At 40.5% G+C, this 22,546-nt stretch overlaps 1 protein-coding gene across 1 annotated transcript in view; it reads right to left on the bottom strand.

Moving 5' to 3' along the window:
• Nucleotides 1-22,546, bottom strand: part of UST (uronyl 2-sulfotransferase) — a 326,326-nt gene that overhangs the window by 3,962 nt on the left and 299,818 nt on the right. The window lies entirely within an intron of this gene.

The raw sequence follows: 22,546 nt of genomic DNA, 5'->3' as shown, positions 1-22,546 counted from the left end.
TGTACAATTTAAACTATTTTTAAGTGTACACTTCAGTGGCATTAATTATATTTACAGTGTTGTGCAACCATCACCACTGTTTTAAAAATCCTTTCATCAGTCTATACAAAAACTTGATATCCATTAAACAATAACTCCCAATTCCTTTCCTTTCTTTACCCCACCCTACTTACCCCATCGATTAGATAGAACCTCTAATCCATGTTCTATCTTTATGAAATTGCCTATTCTCAGTAACTTCATGTAGGTGGAATCATACAATATTTGTCCTTTTTTTGTCTAGCTTATTTCACTAAGCATGTTTTCAAGGTTCATCCATGTTGTAGCGTGTATCAGAACTTCATTCCTTTTTTTTTTTTTTTTTGAGACGGAGTTTCGCTCTTGTTGCCCAGGCTGGAGTGCAATGGCGCGATCTTGGCTCACTGCAACCTCTACCTCCCGGGTTCAAGTGATTCTCCTGCCTTAGCCTCCTGAGTAGCTGAGATTACAGGCATGCGCCACCATGCCTGGCTAATTTTGTATTTTTAGTAGAGATGGGGTTTCTCCATGTTGGTCAGGCTGGTCTCGAACTCCCGACCTCAGGTGATCTGCCTGCCTCGGCCTCCCAAAGTGCTGGTATTACAGGTGTGAGCCACCATGCCTGGCCCAGAACTTCATTCCTTTTAAGGTTGAATAACATTCCATTGTATAGATAGAACGCAATTTGTTTATCCTTTCATCCTTGGAGAGACACTTGGGTTGTTTCCATCTTTTGCTTATTATAATGAATATTTGCATTCTAGTATCTGAGTCCCTGTTTCCATTTATTTTGGGTATATACCTAGGAGCAGAATTGCTGGGTCATGCGGTAATTCTAAGTTTAATGTTTTGAAGAACTGCCAAACTATTTTCCACAGTGTTTGCACCATTTTACATTCCTACCAGCAATGTGTGAAGGTTCCAATTTCTCCGAATTCTCTCCTACAATTGTTATTTTCCTCCCTTTTTAAAATTGTAGCCATCCCAGTAAGTGTGGAGTGGTATCTCACGGTGGTTTTGATTTGCATTTCCCTAATGACTCCTGTAGTGATGCTGATGCTAATGGTTTCCCTAATTTCTAATGACCTTTTCATGTGCTTTTTGACAAGCATGTGTCCCACAAATGCTGTTTGTTTGCATATCTTCTTTAGAGAAATGTCTATTCAAGTCCTTTGCCCATTTTTGAAGTGGGATTTTTTTTTTTTGCTTTTGTTTGTTTTTATTGTTGAGTTGAAGGAGTTATTTATATATTTTAGATAATCTGCACATATATCAGGTATATAATTTACAAATATTTTCTTCCATTCCATAGGCTGTCTTTTCACTCTATTGATAGTGTTCTTTGATGCATAAAAGTTTTTAATTTTAACGAAGACTATTTTATCCATTTTTCTCATATTGCCTGACTTTTGGTGTCATATTAAAAAAAATTGCCAAATCCAAGGTTGACACATAGAAGTTTTTAATTGTAATGGAGACCATTTTATCTATTTTCTTCTTATTGCCTGTCTTTTGGTGTCATATTAAAGAAGCCATTGCCAAATCCAAGGTCATGAAGATTTGCCCTCACGTTTTCTTTTATAATCTTGTTTTTGACTAAAATTTTTGTCACCACATTTGAATAGGTACATTTACTAAATATAGTTCCAAATGGCTATTTCCAAAATCAGACTCATCTGAAACGACATAGACTTCCCAATTTTTAGGATATTTGAGATACCTTCTGAAGCCTCCAGTAGCAATTCTAAAGAAGGAATTTGAAAAATTCTCTATGTAGAGGCTAAGAAGGGTAGTGGGGGATTAGGGGACAGGTGGGGATGGTTCCTAGGTACAAAAAAATAGAAAAATGAATAAGATGTATTATTTGATAGCACAACAGGGTGACTATAGTCAATAATAATTTAATTGTACATTTAAAAATAACTAAAAGAGCCGGGTATGGTGGCTCATGCCTGTAATCCCAGCACTTTGGGAGGACGAGGCAGGTGGATCACGAGGTCAAGAGATCGAGACCATCCAGGCCAACATGGTGAAACCCCGTTGCTACTAAAAATACAAAAATTAGCTGGGCATGGTGGCGTGCACCTGTAGTCCCAGCTACTCGGGAGCCTGAGGCAGGAGAACTGCCTGAACCCGGGAGGCAGAGGTTGCAGTGAGCTGAGATTGCGCCACTGCACTCCAGCCTGGCGACAGAGCGAGACTCTGTCTAAAATTAATAATAATAATAATAAAATAACTAAAAGAGCATAACTGGATTGTTTGTAACGCAAAGGATAAATGCTTGAGAGGATGGATACCCCATTCTCCATGATGAGATTATTATGCATTGCATGCCTGTATCAAAACATCTCATGTACCCCATTAGGTATTAATTAAAATAAAAAATAAATAAATTCTCTGTGTGGTCAACAGCCTCATTGAATAAGGGTATTACTTTTCAAACTGACTCTTTTGAGAGTGCTTTGCCAGGCTGGGTCCTTTGCACAGGGGAGCCTAGATCCTTGTAAATACATGATAACATGGTCTTCATTAAAAATTAAAAACATAACACACATTGAACACTCTAGAATTTCTGTTAAATAACTTGGCATAGACTCTTCTGAAATGGGTTCCTAATAGAACATTTTATAATATCTGTCTTCTCTGAAGATATGCACTCTAGCTAATCTGGGGCGGGGCATTGTTCACCGGTCTTAGGTGTTCCTTTTTGTTTTTCAAAACAGAGTTAAAAAATCTTATGAAAGACCGACAAGAAGTAAAGAGTTTTAAGTCAAACATTGAGAGGCAGAGGAAAAATAATTCTCTCATTGAAAGCCTCCTTCAATCCGTTCCTCTTAGGGCACTACACATTGTGTAGGGTTTTGTTATCTGATACACAAAAAAGTAAGACTCCTGTAATTTAAAATAAATTCATTACTTAAATTATTTGGCCCAACCTGGCAAAGGATCCAAGGGGATAAGCAAAGGGGAGCCTAGATCCTTGTAAAGAAGTAATTTGGAAATCTGTTCTATTTCACAGCCTCTAAGCTCTTTGTTGTAAGGTTGAAACAGTAATTTCCTAAAAACAATGGACAGCAAGTATAATCATATAAATACCCTGACTAGAAAACTATCTGAGAAATACCAATCACATTTTTAACCTAGAGCAAGGTAACTTTCTATACTAGTCTTCAATCACTTGCAAAATGTTGGTCTATATAATGGATTGAGTTGACTTGCTATACAAGTGGTTATTAATTTCAGGCCAGAAAAACTTTGGGAATATTCTTTAAAAGTTACAGCATAATGGGTTTATACGTTTCTATATTTGATTATGATTAGGTGACTGGGTCAACTGCCATAAGGCTACTCCTAGTTCATGACAATAAAACTCTCTTACCTGAATGCCTTCCTCTATGGCTAGGATGGGGGAGTTGGTGGATGGGCAGAGCAGGTAAATAACTCTGTCAAAAGTGACATTATATCCTTCCAAATAGACATTTCTCAAAATAAGACATGCAAATGGTCAAGAGGTATATGAAAAAACTCAACATTGCTAATCATCAAGGAAATGCAAATCAAAATCACAATGAGCTATCATCTTACTCCAGTTAGAATGGCTATTATTAAAAAGGCAATAAATAACAGATGCTGGTGAGGATGTGGAGAAAAGGGAACTCTTATACACTGTTGGTGGGAATGCCAATTAGAACAGCCACTATGGTAAACAGTATGGAGAGTTCTCAAAAAACTAAAAATAGGACTACCATGATCCAGTAACCCTTCTACTATGTATCTATCCAAAGGAAATGAAATCAATATATCAAAGGGATACCTGCACTTGCATGCTCACGTGTTTACTGTAGTAATATTCGCAATGGTAAAGATATGGAATCAACCTGTGTCCATCAATGAATGAATGAAGAAAATGTGGTATTATACACAATGGAATACTATTTGGCCATAAAAAAGAAAGAAATCATGTCATTTGCATCAACATGGATGGAACTGGAGGTCATCATGTTAAATGAAATAATCCAGGCACAGAAAGACAAAGATCATGTATTTTCACTCATATATGGGAGCTAAAGAAGTTGACCACATGCAGGGAGTAGGATGATAGATACCAGAGGCTGGGTAGGGTGTCTGGGTGGGAGAGGGGGCTGAAGAGAGGTTGGTTAATGGGTACAAATGTACAGTTAGATAGAAGGTGTAAGTTCTCATGCTCCACAGCAGAGTAGGGTGACTGTAGTTAGCAACGATGTATTGTATATTTCAAAGTAGCTAGAAAAAAAACTTGAAATGTTCCTAACACATAGAAATGATAAATACTCAAGGTGATGGATACCCTAAACACCCTGATTTGATCATTGCACGTTCTATGCATGGAAAAAAATATCATACATATCCCATAAATATGTAAAATATTATATATCAATAAAATGTGATATCGTGTCCTTCAAGTACAAGTGAAAAGAACCAGGGCATATTTGCATGATTAGTTAACTGATATGGCACGAGATGGTGACAGTCCTGGCTGAGCCTAATGCTTTGTGGTATACTTTTATAGTAACAGCTACAGTTACTGGGAACTAATGTGTAGCAAGCACTGAGCTAAGCACTTGTACACACAATCATACTTAATCCTCACAATAACCCCTTGATGGAAGAGCCATTTTACACATGAGGAAACTGAGGCCAAGACTATAACTCATTCAAGGTCATGCAGCCAGAAAGTGGCAGAGGTAGGAGGCTCCTCATGACAATCAGCTGCTGTGCTTTTGCTGTGTTGTTTCTTGGTGTGGACAGGTGAGCAGGCTATTACTGCTTCTCACACCTTTCTTCACAGTGTGGTAGAGCGTAATGGTCAATGTCCAGGCCTAGAGCCTACTACTCCTCATGCTGACTGAGGCACCCAAACTTAACAACAGATCTCACAGGAAACTGGCAGGTGTTTTGGAGGGAATGGCTAATGGCTTTATAGTTTGGGAGGAGAAAAGGGCTGATTAAAAAAAAATTGGGCTCGATCATCTCTGGGTCCAATACTCACAGAGTCAGTGATGAAAACCACACCAACAACCACTATTTGGAGAGTTCCACCTGAGAGGTAAAACCGCGTCCTGGTGGTTTATTTAGCTGAAACTTGTAATTATGTGTTTCTAGTAGGAAACACTCTATCCCAGGCAGACATTGACCTAGGACTTACCATGTTCGGAAAACGACAGACTTCTGGTGATAACCAGCATCTAAAATGCCAGTGCACTCCATTGACTCTATGACTGGAAAGTACTGGCTGTTATGATTCCACACAGATCCCCCTACATTGACATATCTTATCCAACTTTTATACAGTAATGAGAGGTCTTTAATAAGATTGATATTTGATAAGATCCCAGGCAGCCTTTCCAACCAAATTTTAATTGCATGTCACCTTACCAGCCTGACAAAAATGCTTTGGCTATTTGATAGTGCTAGCCAGAACAATGAGGAGGCTGAGCCCTATGTTTGCTAGAACACTCTACAGAGAGGACAGACTTTTAAAACAAGAGGGAAGGGGGACTTCTTCATGTTTGGCTACAAGGCAAGAGCTTTAAAAGATCCTTTCTTGAATAGTTAAGGATCCAGGGAGGGGGACCGCCAAAGATGGCAACTTGGTATGGTGATATTTCAAATTAAAGGCCACTGGAGACCAGTACATGCTGGATGAAGCTGTTCTCTGAAGTTCCCTTATCTACCTAGAAATTGGACCTGCCAAAGAGGAACAAAATTGCCTTCAGTCACCTCCCCTAAAATTTCATTAACCAGAGAAGATCAAAACTCATGTCACAGAGGAAGGGACTGAAGATTAAACACCACACTCAGAGCTCAGATGAACGTTGTCCCAAACTATTGCCTGTTCTTGGGTCCCCCATTCAGTTCCCAAAGAGAATTATTTACCTTCCATTGTCTGAGCATTGGGCCCATTCATTTCCCTTAAATATGATTTACTACTCTTCAAAATTGCCACATTTAACCTCCATTTCCCCTTTCCCTATGAAGAAAGGTATAGAAAAAGCTGGACCTCCCTGGGTTATGAGGTAACCACTCTCCTATGATTTTCTCCTGAGCAGCGTTTTATTTTTAAGAGGTAGGGTCTTGCTCTGTTGCCCAGGCTAGAGTGCAGTGGTGGCTCACTGCAGCCTCAAACTCCTGGGCTCAAGCAATCCTCCCCTCAACCTCCTGAGTAGTTGAGACTACAGGAGTGAGCTACCATGCTCAGTTTCATGCACATTAATAAATTTTATTCCTTTCTTTCCTGTTAATCTGCCTATTATAAGTTCATTTTCAAGTAAGCTTCAGAGGGTGGAGGAGAAGCTTTTCCTGTTACTCCTCCAATAACAACAGATTGTCATGTATATTTCAGTTACTTCAGTCTTCCTTACTCTTCTTAATCCCTCCCTAAATCCCCTGTCTAAACATGAGGGTCAGTATCAGCTGGTTCGGCAGATTCTTATGGGATCTAATGTTTCCCCAAGCTCTAGTTTTGCATTAATATCCAATTCCTGCTTCATTTATCTACCCACCCTGCCTCCTTGGAGTTTCCTTCTCTCCCTCATCCACCCCCTCTTCTTAATTGTCAACCTCTCCCTTTCAACTGGCTCCTTGCCATCAAAACTCACTTCCCTTCTTGAAAAAACCCTTGTCTCATGCACCCTCCCTCTTTCATCTTTTCTCTCTCCTCCCCATCACAGCCCAACTTCTTGAAGAGCTGTCTACATTTGTTATAACATTTTCAGCTTACGTACGTGACTGAACTCACCAAAGCCTGCTTTCTGTTCCTTCCGTACTCCATTCAGTTACTCTCGCTTCCTTGTTGGTAGCTCAGAGGGCACCTCTCAGCATGACCCCATCACACTGTGGGCCACACACTCCATTTTGAAGCCCTCTCCTCCCCCTGCATCTGCAACAGTGTTTTCCTGGCACCCTCACCTCTCTCTGATCACTCCCTTTCCATCTTCTCTACGCCCTCCTCTTTCCCAGCCTGTCTTATAAAGACCAGTCCTCCTCAGGCTCTGTTCCAGCCTCTTCCCTTCTCCCTGGTTACTCCCTGGGTGGCAGCATCCAACCCTCTACCCTTTAGTCCTCATAGCACTGTGGACAACAAAATGAACAGTTTATATAAACAATGACAGCTTTTTTGATCTTCGTTTTCCACAGAGTTGCCAAATTTAATAAGGTTAATGACATTGCCAGAGGGTTATGTCGCGGTCAGAAACAGGAGTGCTATTTTGTGCCAGGAGAAACAGAGACTCAGATTCAACCAATATTGATGGGGAACACCCATTATGAGTTTGGATCATCATATACATTATTTTATTTGATATTCTCAATAACCCTGTGAGGTGAATATCATGACCCCTCTTTTGCAGATGGAGAAATAGAAACTTACCCAAGATCACATAGCTGGCTAGTAAGTGAAAAAACGAATTTGAATCTGGGTCCCCATCTATGTTGAGATTTTTCCCTAACGGTAAGTACTGCACCATAACCAGGGCAGCTTTCATGAGCCTGTAGAAAACTATCACCTTCATATGGAAAGACCAGAGGTGGTTTGTCTTGTATAATAAGCAGAGAATTCTTAAAAATCTCATTTCAAAGACATATGGATGTGTGTCTTGCTGTACGATAATCGGTGCTATGGAAAAGTCATTCCATTGCTAAGTGTTCCACATTTTTGTAAAATGCCAGACTTTCCATCCAAACAAAACAAAGCTACATGGACTATGGAATCAGCCTCTCTCCAGATTGCCATAATAGCAGCTCTAGAGGAAGTTGTTAGGATTTTTTTTCAAACTGTTGTTATTTCAGCCACAAAACAATTATGCTTTAAAAATCTATACTTATTAGTAGCATTCCTTGGGAAGGGAAGAAGCCCTCGTTAGGTGAGCACATACTGTCGGATTAACCATGAAGAAGTGAAGACCTCACTCCATGAGCATTCTCTGATCCTAGCAGGAACTGAGAGTAACTTCAAGGGGCTCATGTCTCTTGTGCCCACTGATAAACATTTTAAAAGAAAGAGACGAATACAGAGCTCCTTCCTTTAAGGCAGGGTGGCAAAAAGGCAGCCCAAGATCGGACTGGCAGACAATGTGTTGTTTGGCCCGTGGGGTATTTTTTTTTTAGAAATGGATTCAGTTGTTGTAAGGCTTGGTCTATTTCACATGGAAAGCTGGATTTCTGGCTTTTCTCAAAGGGCGGCTACATTCTTCTGGAGCCAAGTGTGACTGCCCCCGTGAAAGAGGCCAGGGCTCTCCAGTTTGCCTCAGACCCTAAATGCCAGTTCATTCTTTTATGTTACCTGCCTGGCTGTTATAGAAAGTTGAGTTTTATGCTTCTGCTTTAAAGATTTTAAAATTCAGGCTTTCATAAACCTAGAGAGTAAGTGCTTCTCGTCAAAATCAAGGCTTCAATTAGGCCTCACTGGTGTGCCCAATATCATCTTCCTTCCCTCTTTCTGCAAAGATTTGTGGAATAACTATTCTGCACCATGCACAGGAATTGTTGCAGTGAATGGGGCATCATCATCATCATCACCATCATCATCATCATCATCATCATCAGTTGGCACTCTGAGAGCTTTCTCTGTGCCAAGTATTTTAAGATATCTAAACACACATTTAATCCTTGTAAAACTCCCAGTGCTGTAGAGGTCTCTTATTATCACCATTTACAGCTTTGACATTGGAATTTAGAAGTTTGTCCAGGCTCACACAGCCGGTAAATGGTGAAGCCAGAAGTTGGGTGTGGGGAAGTCTGACTAATGAGTCCAGGTTCTTAACCCTCCACATTGCTGACGAATGGGTGGAGCTCACAGTCTAAGGGAGATGCCTGCTCACAAGGCTTGTCACCATGGGGGCAGAGAGGGCATCTCACTCTGATTCATTTGCTGGAGTCAACATTTCTTCTGTTTGGTCAGAAATCCTCACCAGGGAGACCAGGCTTAATGGGCTTATCTTAAATACTCTGCATGGAGTTGGGTCTTTCATACTTACTATAAGATCATGAGATTTGCTGTATGTGCTGTGTGTGCACGTCTGAGAGTATAGGTTCTGTGTGTGTTTTAATCAAGAGATGGAAAACTTTTAGGAGGCCTCTGAGGCACTATCCACCTCCTAAAAAATTTTCTCTAGATTTTGTTCTTAACATCTCCACCAGGTTTCATTTAGCTGTTCTTCCAAAGAGGCTTTTTATACTGACAGTGATCAGGACAAAAGTGATACCCCATTTATCTTTGTATTTCCACAGCTCAGCACCTGGGGAAACACAGTGCTCCTCTGTGCAGGCTTCTTGAGGGAACAAAAGAAACCATCAGAAGGATGAGGGTGCTGTCAGATTCGAGGAAAGCTTGGCTGTGTCTGTGAGATGGAGACAGACAGCTGGGCACAAAGGCAGTATCTGAAGGAGTTTCACAAAAATTCCCAGGAGACCCACAAATGCTGGGTCCTTAGTGAGAAGCAGTCTACCCTCCCATCTGGCTGGGGTCTGTACATTTCAGTGTTTAACTTTGTGGTTTGGTTGCCTTTTGGGACCAATAGTGCTGGCAAGGCACATTTTTCTGCCTCTCTACTTTAATTCATCAATACTTTTTGGCAAAAAGAAGCTGTGGCTTCAGGATGTTTTTGATATTTTTTTAAAAAGTTTTTTCTTATTACCTTTAGGGATTGGTCAAATAATCCCCTTAGTTAATTTCATGATAATTACTGAAAATTTCCTCAAAATAACAACCTTTGACCTTTCTATTTAAAGAACACAATAGAGATTGTTTTTTCTTTATAGACATGTCCAATCAGCCACAGAGTCAGGGCCACAGGGGGATAGACTTCCAGGCTCTGCGCTGTCCCTGGGGAGGGAATGGCAGGGACACTACAGAGTAGTTACGGTCCTGAGTGGAGATTCTTCTAACAGCTGGCCTCCAATGACATAAAAATCTGTAGTTGGCCACCCAATGCTGGTAGAGAATAAAACCTGGCATGAGGCCAGTAGGGGGCTGCTTTCTGTATTATTAAAACTTTACGAATAGTAGTGGCCTGAACAGTGCAACTTCTCATGCAACTCCTGCGGAGAAGCACATCCCTCTCATTTTCATAGGGCTCTGTGGATTAATGCGCTTTCACGTCGCCCCTCACTACCTTGCTCAATCTTCCCAGCAACCCATTTTACTTACAGATACCAAGGGCCCCAGAGGTCACAAGACCGGCTCAAGGCTGTACGGCCAGGATGTTTCAGTCCAAGGACTGGAAAGTGGACTTTCTGATTCTCAGCCTTGCACCTTTTTGCTACACCACAGGCTGTTAATTTCCAAATTGAGTGGAAATCTATAACCACCCACTTCTCCTTGCCCTGTGTGTATTCTGGCATTCAGGAAATCCGTTGAAAAGAAGGGCTTGAGTGTTCTAAGACGAGGGGAATGCTTTGGTAAGTCTGGGAGGATCTGGTGAAAAACTTGCCAGCCAGCAAAAATGTTTTCACACTGAGAGGGACTGTGTCTTTTTCATTTTTAGTTCCCCGGTGTCCAGCTCCATGCCTGGCACCTAACCACCCTCCATAAATGTTTGTTGATTTGAAACCTGTATTTTAAATCCATCTGCAAGACTGGATTAACCCAAAGGGCAACTTTCAGTGTTGACTACGCATACTTCACTTTTTAGCTAAATTCCTTCCTTAGTTGAGGGTCCTTCCTGAGCAAACTTTCCATTTCTGGAAATCGAATTTCTGGACGGTAGGCTGACAGAGAAGGTTTGGATCACAGGTTGTTCTGGAGAGGTAGTGGTATTTGCTTTTCTTAGCCACTCTGTTGAAGAACACTATGTTATGGTGACAGAACGCTTGCAGATACTTAGCCAAGCTTAAGACATGCCATGATAAGGAAGGTTCACCACAAACACAAATAGCTACGTAGAAGCCACCGTCTTGCAGCTAATGAATTTGTGCTGGGTGTGATATTTACCCCAGCCATTAACTGAAGATTCAAACACTGTTGGGTAAAAAGCATTTATTTGTGTGACCTGACTTTGCTGTATGAATGCTGGTCAGTTACTTAATTTGCCATCACTTTTGGTACTTTTTAATGATGTTTCTCCATTAGCAAAATGAAAGTGTTTTATTTAGAAGGAAAACATTCATTCAATCACATCCATTTGACCTACGTGCCAAGGACTTTGCTGTGGATACAACATGAACTGTGGCTCTTTGGTCAGTCTTGAACACTTCCTGGTGGAAGAACTTAGCCCAGGCTTTTGGGAGTATCCACAGAAAGCTGGTGTCTCAGGGAAAAGGCTGCAGGGGAAAAGTTCTACTGGGACCTTGGAAACACATCTTTGCCCGGCACCAGGCACACCCATCTGCATGAAATGCATATGTCAGTGGATTGCACACAGATTCTGGTTTGCCAACCCAGGGGCTCCTCCCAATGCCCTGCCAAACAAACACTGGAAACTTAACTTCTGGATGTGATGATAAATATCATTCACCAGTAACCTGTCTGCATGCAAGACTGGGCAGTGACAAGCACGATGTGCTTACTGCCCAAGATTTTGCTTTGATTTTGTTTTACTGCCCAAGATCTGAACATTTTTGCAAACATAGCAGCTTCTCTACCTCTGCTGCATTGACATTATGTTTGAACTGGTTCATAATCTTCAGTACTCCTAAAAGTCCCTTTAATGTAAATAAAAAGGAAATCACAGACCTGTTCCTGGGAGTCCCCCTTCCCACCTCTCTTCATCTGTCAAACATGCATAATGGAAAAACGATGTAGCTCTGGCTCTGGGCCAGAATAAACAATCTGGAAATACTGTATAAACCCAGCTGCTGCACCAGAGGACAGAGGCCTCGCTTTATGACCTCCAAGATGGTTAACCATATGCAAGATAACAAACGCTCACCACCAACTTGCAGTGTATTTTGATGCTGGGCTGGCTCTAGCACTGACCAGAGCCCTCTTCCCTTAATAATCTGCACTTGTTTTAACCTGCTCTAGCACAGATTATGTGCACCAAATGAATACTAGTTTAATAACAACCAAAAGAGGGGCCAAAGTTTACCACTGAAAAAAAATAAGCATGATCAAAAGACAGGTATCAATTCTACAGCTTCAGGGGAGCTGAGTGGTGATCAACTGAGAGGCCTTGCTGTTTTAAGAAGCGCCCTGTCTAAGAAACTGACTTACTCATCTCAGGTTAGATTACAGCCAGAGATTTCCAGCACATGGGGATAAAGCGCACTTTCTCAGGCAACAGGTGTGCCGAAAGTCACGGTCAAGTGGAGCACTCGGCAGTGGGAGAGGAAGTACCGTCGGTGTACTCCCCAGGGTTGGCAAATGCCTGCCACCTCCATTCCCATACAGCCCTGCACCACGCTGGCCGTTCCCAAAACTGTGTGAACATGATGCTTGTCACAGATAGAGTAAACTCATTTCCTGAATTACAGGGGAGGCCACACAGTTCAAAGAGATGAAATACAGCTGCACGGCCGCCGGACTCCCTAGGGCTGCCTCCAGCGGAAATGAATGTGTGTCACTGCGGCTCACAGCGATATGTGCTGGGCTGGCCGGGCCAGCGCTACATTTGCCACTCAGATATGATCGATGGCATGTTAAGACCACCTTCCTGGTGGTATGGCCATTAAGGGAGAAAAGAACAAAAAGCACTTCATGGCTGCCTTGGTGCTGAGGGTTGATAAAGTAAACAGAAAACTTTTGGGGTGTGTTTTGCAGTCTTTTATTCAGATCTGGAAATATAAATAATTAAAAATCATTTGAGATCACTTGGACCTTCAAGAGAATCTTTGATCTATGTAGCCAAGTAAAAGTTCATGATTTACTTTCTTGTATTTTAAAAATGCAGAAACCGCTAGGTTCCTTTGATGAAAGAGAATGAAGGGTTTCTAATGCACACACTTTGCTTGGATTTTTGGAAGCAGGAACACAGTAAAAGGAACCAGGAAGAGAAAGTATTGGCCTGTGTGGGGTAGGTCGCTGATGGCCCACCAAGACCAGGGCACTGGGCCCCTGTGGAATGGAAATCAGCCCGGAGGAGGAATGCATTTTCAGAAACATCACGGAGGCGGGTCCTAACCCCATGGAATTGGAGATGAGGGCAGCTCGTTGGACGGGCTTCTAGGTTATTGCCTGGGGGATCCAACTCCACACTACTTATGCTCAGAATCTGCTGAAATTGCTAGTGGGGGTGGGCGGTGGTAGTAGTTAGTTATTTTCTTGCCTAGATTCTTTTTGCTTAGTCATCAATGCTGTACTGAGCACCGACTAAGCTCAATGCTTGATTCCAGGAAATAAGAGAAATAAAATAAAAGCTAAAAACACAAGCTCTTTCTTCTAGAAGGAGTAAACAATAAAGGGAGAAGCAAATGTGCAATCCTTCCAACAACTTCCTGGGCAATCTGGAGATCTCTGTTTCACTGTGGATGGGAAGGATGCTCCTCACAGTGGGGCATCACAGGAGGGAGAGAAAGGGGGATCACAAAGAGGTGACGTTGATGACCACAGATGTCCACCTTTCGTGTCCTTCTGCAGAGCCAGGTGAACACCTTGCTGGACAAACTTAATGCGCAACAAATCACCGGAAGAGCTCGACACTTGTAGAGGTTTCGGTTCTGAGTTGCTGATCAGCATCCCAGCTTCTGTTGATGTGGGAGCCTCCCAACCTCACCCTCAGATCCTAATGCCTAGACTTGAACATGACAGGGCTGGAGGAGATGGCCAAGCTCAACTCCTCCTGGCCCAGACACACACACTGAGGGTAATGAGTCCTGGGGTGGCTTCAGTTCCCTCCACAACCGCCCCCCTAAGTCAGCCGCTCTGGCTTCCTGGCTTTCCCTGCCGCCTGTATTTACTGAATGAACGGCAAGTTGCTCTGTTTCTTTTCTCCCCAAGTTCGGCATCATGGCCCAGACCATTGAAAAGCTGACATATTTGTTTGAAAGTATATGCTATGGTAAATATACATTTGTGTTTTCCTCAGCACAGTTTTTACCACTAAAATACTGGCTTATATGAGGATGGCAATAAAAGAAGGATTTATTTTCACAACAACCATGGAACCAAATATTTCTGTTTAAAAATATTTACTTCTAAAAAAAACTTATTGGAAGAATTACTATGTCTTTATCAACAAAGTATATCTCTTTCTTAAAATATACTTTTAATTTGATATAAGTATTGAGAAATGTGTTTTTCTTACTTTTGTTACTTTATTTGAAATCATATTATGAAGGCCAGAACCAGTGACTGATAAGGATATCCTGACCAAACCGGCTTTTCATCTGGATAAAGAAGATCAACAGAAATACTATTGCAGCAGCTCTAAATTCTTTTGGTATCTGACAATTTCATATGCTCTGCTTTTGCTTTATGGGCAGGATTCTTTTTCTCTACTCCTCATAGTCTGTATGGCATTTGCAGGCCTAGGGTACTTCTCTCTCTCCCTCTCTTACACACACACACACACACACACACACACACACACACACACACACGCGCTCCACACACACACACACACACACACACACACACACACGCTCCACACACACACACACACACACACACGCGCTCCACACACACACACACACACACACACACACACACACACACACACACGCTCCTCCTTTGGCAGGGAGGAGGCCCTCTCCTGAAATCACACTTCATTACCTACATCTAGCCCTGATGATGTTAAAACCAGTTGCTGACACCATCACTCTGGGCACTCCACAGATGGTGATATGGCCACAGGAGAGTTCCTTGTCTCATTTTTTCATGTTGGTCTATTATTTTTTTTTCTCTGGGGTTTCATACAGATCAAGCTACCTATCTAGATCCACACAGGATCATCAGAAAGCCCTTGGGAAGTTTATAAGCTTTGAGCTTTAAACCTTAGTTCTCAGAGAAAAATAATTTACAACATAAACATTTATTTTCCTGATTGTGATGTACCCATATAAACATACTGTGTACATGTATACATGATGTGCAGATATATGTATATACGTACCTATATGTACATATACACATATGCAAATACATAGTAAAGTTTTTAGGAAACTTAGGAAAACAAGAGTATAAAATAACTTTTAATCAAGCCACAATTATTACTGTAGTGGTATATTTCCTTCTAGTCTTTTTCTTATTTATGCCTATTCATTGTAAAACACATCTGTGCCATATTGTTTATTTAGTTTTATCATCTTTAAAACTTAACTAACCATGACCATTTCTCCTATATCTTTAATTATTACCAATTACATTTTGCAATGTGTTTTTATATGCTCCATTTTATAGATGCCTTAAAGATCATATAACCATCTGCTACTGTTAGATGACTGGGTTTTCTGTTTCTATGACTCTCAATAATATGAGATGCACATCCTTGTTCATAAGTGATCATGTGCCTTTTTGCTTGTTTCCCCCCTAAGATCAATGGCAGCTTTAGATATTGAGCAGTAAATTTTCTTCTTATAGCTGATAAGGTCTTCAATTCTGCCAACTCTAAGATACAACTTATCTTCTATTGTCAGAGATCCTGAAACTTTAAGACATCTACTTTATTGTTACATGAAATCAATCTATCACCTACCTTGCTAACGTTCCAAAATGCACAGGGCCTTTTGAAAATCCTGCATCTCTTGACTGTGAGAATGTAAAGGAGTACAGCAGTGCCCTTAATATGGGAGTATGGTTGCTCGTAAAACATTTAGTGCACTAGAAATTCTTAGCAAATTACACCACATGATGACTACAGTCATAGAGATGAAATCTTTTCTCATTTTTGGATTCTATGAACTGGGTACTCAGATAGGGCTATCACAGAACTTTGTTTTTTTTATAGTTAATTCAAAATGCATTTTCTTTAACAGAATATATCCTATTGCATTTTTTGTTTTAAGATTATATTAGTCACAATCATCAGCCTCAGTGAGTGAACCAATGGTGAGTCTCAAGAGCCAACAACCTGGATGTTCTCTCTGGAATGTTAAACATGGGGAAATTTTGATAAACCCTTGAAGGGCTGTGAATGAAGTAGCTGTTCATGGAGGCCGAACATGTAGATAAGTGAGATATTTAACCTTCTGTCCAGGCATTAAGAAGTTAGGTTAATAGGAGGTGCTACTCAAAATAACCATTCCCAAGTCAGGAAAGTGTGAAATGAAGTTCCAAGGATGCTGTCAATTCTACTGGGAGAGTTTACAATGTTACTTTAAAATTAAATGTACTTTATCTGAGCAACCTGTAGCCCACTGGTAGTACTCAGTCTTAGGGGAATGCAAATTAACAGCCCTACCTCTTCCTTCTCTCCCTATTAAAAATCAGATTTACAACTGCACACTAAATAAGATAGTGTGAATATCTAAAAACATCCAAATTGCTTTAACCAGGCAAAACTCTAAGAAAAAATGAGATGAAACTGCAACCTTCCCATTTGTATAGGAGGTCCATTTGTTTTGCTTAAGGAAAGTTTGAAATAGATAAGCTAATGTCAGTAGACACCAGGACCATGTGAGGGAAAAATCCCTGGGTATCATGGCTATGACTTTAAAGCAGGGGTAGGCCGGATGCGGTGGCTCATACCTGTAATCCCAGCACTTTGAGAGGCCAAGGCGGTGGATCACTTGAGGTCAGGAATTTGAGACCAGCTTGGCCAATATGGCAAAACCTTGTGTCCACTAAAAATACAAAAATTAGCCAGGCGTGGTGGTGTATGCCTGTAATCCCAGCCACTCGGGAGGCTGAGAATCGCTTGAACCCGGGAGGCAGAGGTTGCAGTTAGCTAAGATCACGCCACCGCACTGCAGTGATATAGCGAGACTCCATTTCAAAAAAAAAGAAAAGAAAAGCAGGGTTAAATGTTTGATATGGATACTGATATACTATAAAAATGTTATAGACATATTAAAACTTGCAAATGCAGTCTGGGAAAAAAATTAAAACATTTTAATTAAGTTCTTTCATTTTTCTGACATATGAGAGAAGAAAAAGAGAAGAGCACTGACATGCATTAGGTTTTAGGTCAACAACAGGCTATAAATGAAGGTAGTTGCGATGACTTCTTGAGCTGAACTTTCATGGCCAATGGCTGTGAGAAACTGCAGAAGCTTCTGATGTCAGATGGAAGAGAAGGGACTGATTGTCACGTTAGACTTTTGATGCAGCACAAGCATGAAATTGTGGTGCAATGCACCGACCATTAACCACCAGCCTTCCCCTTTGATAAGACATGGGTGGGAGTGATAAAGGGGAAATGAAAAAGAAACAATCAGCCAATGCTAGAAAGGCCATTACGTGAATTAGAAGCAGGCAAGAAAGAGGTGCTAGTGTTACTAAGAAACGTGCTTATAGGTATCATTAGGTTCCGTTAGGATTGGTTCACTTTGGAAACTGCATTAGAGACAGGTGGGAGAGGGGACAGGAGAAATGGTAACTTGAATGACATTCAAAGCATTCTTAAAAAGTGTGTTCAAAGAATGGAAAATCAAAAGATGTTTGAAAGAGAAAAGTCAACAAAAGGAAAAGTTGTAACCCATTCCATTTTGGTTGAGTTTTATTGGGGCGTGAAATGAAATTTCATGATGTTCTAAAAACAACAACTTCACTGCATAAAACTGAATAAGTGAACTGGCATTAAATCCATACCATATTTTTTAAAATCTCATTTTGATATAATAATAGTAACTGGTTAGTTAGGTCATAGTCCTCTTCCTCAAGTCATGCACAGTTAAAGAAATATTTCTAAAAATTTCTAATTGCTCCTACATTCTAGCAAAACCATACATTGACATGCTGGTTGATTTATGACTTTCTAGTAACCTTTACTCTCAAATGGCTTCTACCAAATGATTTATTTACTTGGTCTATGCTGAGGTAACCTCCTGGCTGGGCTGACTGCCGTCCTTTCAGCTCGAAATGTAAAGGATTGAGCCCCCTCACTAAGACATTTCTTGAGTTTCTGTGAGAGCTGTGGGTTCTCATGCAATAAACCGTGAGTCTTAGGTTCAATTTTGAAATGTCTCTCTTTCGGATTGCTTGAGCCGGGGAGGTCTAGGCTGTAGTGAGCTGTGACTGCACCACTGTACTCCAGTCTGGGCAACAGAGTGAGACCTTGTCCAAAACAAACAACAAACAAACAAACACCCAAAACAAACAAAAAATGTCTCTCCTTCCTCGTCGTTTCTCTTTGGAGAAAAAAGAAAATCTTGACAATTTCTGACCCACTGAACAATGTAAAGTGGCAAAGTTCCACACCTTTGCCAAAGGCTGCTAATTTCAAGCCTTTTTCTGGTCCACGGTGCTGCTTCACCTCACTCTTGTCTTTCCTGCCCAGTTTCCTCTCTTAGATTACAAACTTGATCTACTAAATGCCTCCCCCCCCACCACAATAGCAGAGTTTTATAAGATCTGTATAAAGTCATTAGTTTTCCCATTAAGCATTGGTGTCCCCCAGCTCCAGCCTGTAAGATGCACACAGAATCTGGAATCACAGGAGATTGCTAAGACAATGCTAGGTGTCTGACACCTTTTAGCTATAAGTGCAAGATGATGTGGTTGAACATCAAAGGCTGTGGAACATGCAACCAGGAATCAGCATATCCTCACTGAAAACTTTTATACCATTTCTACCAAAAAAGATTAAATTCTAATTGAATGCTACTTACTCATCACTTCTTGAGTTTTACATGTGACGATAAAATGAAGGCCTACTGGTTACTGGTTGGCTGGAAGGGAAAGCAAGTGAAAGCTCTTTGGCTCTTCTTTGGGTAGATTTAATTCTACTGTACCCCCCTCCCTTTCTGAACATTTACAAAACCCTCAAGTACTTTTCTTTCCCTCCTCCATTTTTTTTTCCCCACGAGGTCCAAAGTCCCAGGGAGGGAGCTGCTGGGCATGGGGGGATGGGGTGAGAACAGGGTAGGGAACCATAGCTGCTCTCAAATTGTGCTGGTGTCTTGGACAGGGGTGACAGATGGTGGCAGGAGAGCCATTATTTCCACCCTGCCAAGCTCATGACAGCCATTTCACAGAGGTCACGGCCAGGCTCAGCCTGACAATATTTGTGCCAATGTTTCTAAGCTTCTGTGACCAGCTGTCCAGAAAGGCACTAGATATGAGCCCCAATTCTTGTACTTTTTGGCTGAGAGAATGCTTTGAAGGCTTTTCAACCATTAGGCTTCTGTGCATTCCCTGAGGTATTTAGACTCGGTGCTTCGATAAATTAGTGGTTGCAAATGAGCACATAATTCCTTATATCCACTTAGAATGTTTAGGAGATAATTAGTTCTCAATTTCATACAGCACCATCGGTTCACCTCCTGATCAGACAGATACATGAGTGGCTATTTTTTCGGAAGTATGGCAAACATAGTTGAAATCAGTTGACATCAGGTTATACCTTATAGAGCATATAGTAAATAAGTCATTTCCATAATTGTCATAGAAAAAACACACAACACATAAGTTTGGGTTTATAGCCACAAAGAGGAACATAGAAGATGGGAAAAATATGACCCTGAACATGAACATGGAATGTTTTCAAACTTATTGATATTCACAGTCTTTATTCATAGCATCTTGATGGTATTCATGAGTAACAAAGGGCTTTATGGAAATATCTGAAGGCCAATAATTCTTTTTAACAGACTAACAAGACCAAATTACTATTAAATTGATTTCAGTAGTTGGTAACCATACTTATTTCTGGTAGACTACATATTTCAATAAACAACTTTAAAAACAAATGTCACTGAATGTCAATTCACTATAAATTTAACAGTGAATATGTCATAAAATATTTATATCTAAACAACTAAAATAATAATAGGACCCTAAAAAGACTTTTAAAAAGTGTTCATTAATCAAGTTTTGTTCTATATGATAAATCATGTACTCTAAGAATTTTTAAACTCCAATAGATACTTGCTGTAACTAAACTGGAAAGGGTTCCCATTTTTGCTTTGCTATTTTAGAAAAATAAGCAGTATTCCCTGGATTGTTTGCTTTCTTAAATTCCACTCTCTGATTCATTAAAACCCTTATGAAAACCAAAGTTGTTGACATGACTGAAACAAATGGCTTTACTGTTAACCAGATTGAGTCTTTGCAAGCACTTTATTAAAGCGATGTTAATAATTCCAACTAGTAAAGTCTTCCCCCCCAGACAAAAAAATAAAACAAAGTGACATATCTAGAATATCAATGAACATCACCTCAACAGAACCACTAAGCTTTCCAGAAACACTGTGTTCTTGAGAATTCAGCAGAATAAAATTTCACAGAATCCTACTTTATTAGCTACCCCATCTCCCTCAGATAATCATGTTTTAGATTTTGCCCTTTTCAGAGAGAGAGAGAGAGAGACCAGTTAAGAGCTTAAGAGCACAGTGTTGCAAGTCACCTGGGCCTGGGTTGAGTGTTCAATCAGTTGAGTGCTGCTAACGACCAGCTCAGTGACATAGAAGCGTTATGAATCATCTCTAAGTTGGTGGATTCCTTATCTGTACAATGGACATAATAATAGTATCTTCCTCACAGGGTTGTTCTTAGGATTAAATGAAATAGTACATCTAAAGGACTTAACAAGATTCCTGAGACACAAGAAGCTCCCAATGAGTGTTAAATATAATAACAACAACTATTAATATTATGACTGTTATCCTCAAAATATATTTCCTTGAAACATCAGTATTCTGCCACTGAAATAGAAAAATGCTAATCTCCCCAAATGAAACAATTAATTTCAATTTAGTTGAAACTTAATGTGTTAATGATACTTTATGAAATTACAGACATAAGACTTTGAGATGCTCTGCTCCTATAAAATTTTAAGGTCTGGTGGTTCAGTGAAAGTAAAGATTCATATCCCTTACAGTATACATGTGCATTTATAGATCAACTTTCCCCACCTATACATTCATTAGCTGCATAAAATTCCAAAGCACTTCTTGATCATGAATACCGCATAATCTATAATTATTTAATCTGTAAAAATGTCAAAAATATATTTTGGATGTTTCACATATTTTTCCCTCCCTAATAGAGTTCCATTTGGGTAGTACTATCTCTTTTCTATTCATTTTTTTATCTTCTACTATATCTTCTTGCCTGTATGAGGCAAATAATAAGCATTCAAAAATCATTCATGACTGCAGCATCTGAAACACTTTAATAAAAAAGAAAGAAAAGTAAAGTTTTGTGAGACACTCCCCCATCGTCACTGTAATAGCTAGATGGTTTAGGGCAAAGAGAAAATGGAATGAGATACAATGTGGAGATACAAAGGGGAAACCATAGCCCTGGTGAGATCAGGAACTGTGCCATTCAATCCTCTGCTCAATTTCCTGGGCTATGTAGTTTAGGCAAAACCAATTCAGGTTTGCTTTCTTACAGAATGACATGCTATTTAACTAAGTAATGAAATGCACAGAGGACCCACTTAAGATCTTGGGTCAAAAGACCCAATGATGTCCCTGAATTGGTGTTAGAAAAATGAGGCCCATTTGCAGGCCCGTCACTTCTCTGTGTTTTGGCCTTTCCACTTTTTCCAGAATGCTCCCCACGACTTGGCAGAGGTGCCCAAGGGGTTCAGAGGGCCTGCCTGACTTTCTAGGTCATGTCTGGTCAGCTACATCTTTCACAGGGATGACCAGTGTGTGTCTGTAAGCTGCTGTGGAATTCTCTCCTTTTGAGGATAGATGTTTCTCCATCGATATGGCTGTGAAATTGAGATTGTGATGACTATTAAATGAGACTTTTCTTGGCTGCTGAGTCCAAGCTCATGGAATCCACATTTCACCATGGAGGCTTCTGGTCGATGCTGGTCTGTGGCCCTCACTCTTAGCATTATTCCTCAACTCCACCATCTTTCCCTGGGTTGCCTGATCTGTGTCTCTAGACTGAAGCCACCTGATGTTCCCAGAGCTTGGACTGCTTGTGCCTTCTGCCCAACTGCCATCCCTGCCTAGATAACCACCTGCCCAGTAGTTTCCCTGGCTCTGGCTCCACAACTAGCCTTGGCATGTGGGCCTTTACAACACTTTCAACAAAGGAAATTAGGAAGAGATGCTAAAATAGTCAGTCACACCATAGTCCAAATCAAATGGAAGAAAAGGCACACCAATTCACCTCCACATCCAATATTCTAACATCTTCTGACTCTCAATGTTTCTGTACAATTCATGATTTATTTTCTAAAAACTCAGAATCAATTTATATTTACCAGGGGCATGATGGTTTTGGCTAATATGTATCCAAAGAAAAGTCCAAAGTTTTATTTTTGTCGTTTTATTTTGGAGGATAAAGTATATTGAGGAATATACTTTATTGAAAAATATCAAGCCTAAACTTCACTCCTGAATAATGCTGGTGTTTACCTCTCAGAAAGGATCCTCATCAGTCACTAGAAAAAGCAAATAGGCAAATGTCATTTTAACATTCCTTGTGGTATGGAATGTGAGGGAGGTTGACTAGAGTTGGCGTGTCCACACTTACCAAACATAAATCAATGGC

The sequence above is a fragment of the Pongo pygmaeus genome, chromosome 5 (assembly GCF_028885625.2).
Source record: "Pongo pygmaeus isolate AG05252 chromosome 5, NHGRI_mPonPyg2-v2.0_pri, whole genome shotgun sequence".
NCBI classification, from domain to species: domain Eukaryota; kingdom Metazoa; phylum Chordata; class Mammalia; order Primates; family Hominidae; genus Pongo; species Pongo pygmaeus.
Note: the sequence above shows the minus strand (reverse complement) of the source record. Positions and strands in the feature narration are given on the sequence as shown.